The following is a 402-nucleotide window of genomic DNA, read 5'->3' as shown; positions in this document are numbered from 1 at the left end:
AAAAAAAAAAAAAAAAAAAAAAAAAAGTCCCGTTACAAGATAAGATCTCGCAGGAGGCAATGCTGAAGTTGTTGTGCAAGTTAAATTTTTTTTAGTACTAAGCCTTTTTCTAGCCCCAAGCCATTATTGTTTCTTTCTTCTTCTGTTATCATTGCCATTATTATTATTATTATTACCATGTGATCGTTGCTAAGAGAATGTTGCCCCAGATATTTGAGAATGAGAGAGTGGGAAGGAGAAGGGGTGTGACACTGGCGTCCTACTCAAAACTACAGCTCCCTGCCTCTTCTGAGAAGCTTCCAGAAGGTTGTGTCCTATCTCTAATTTTCATGACATCCCCATGCATGTCACAATTTACTCTTTGGTGTATAACTGTATGCAGGGCAGGGCAGACCAAGTGAG

The sequence above is a fragment of the Panthera uncia genome, chromosome B4, assembly GCF_023721935.1.
Source record: "Panthera uncia isolate 11264 chromosome B4, Puncia_PCG_1.0, whole genome shotgun sequence".
Taxonomy (NCBI): Eukaryota; Metazoa; Chordata; class Mammalia; order Carnivora; family Felidae; genus Panthera; species Panthera uncia.
This window is presented reverse-complemented; position numbering follows the sequence as displayed.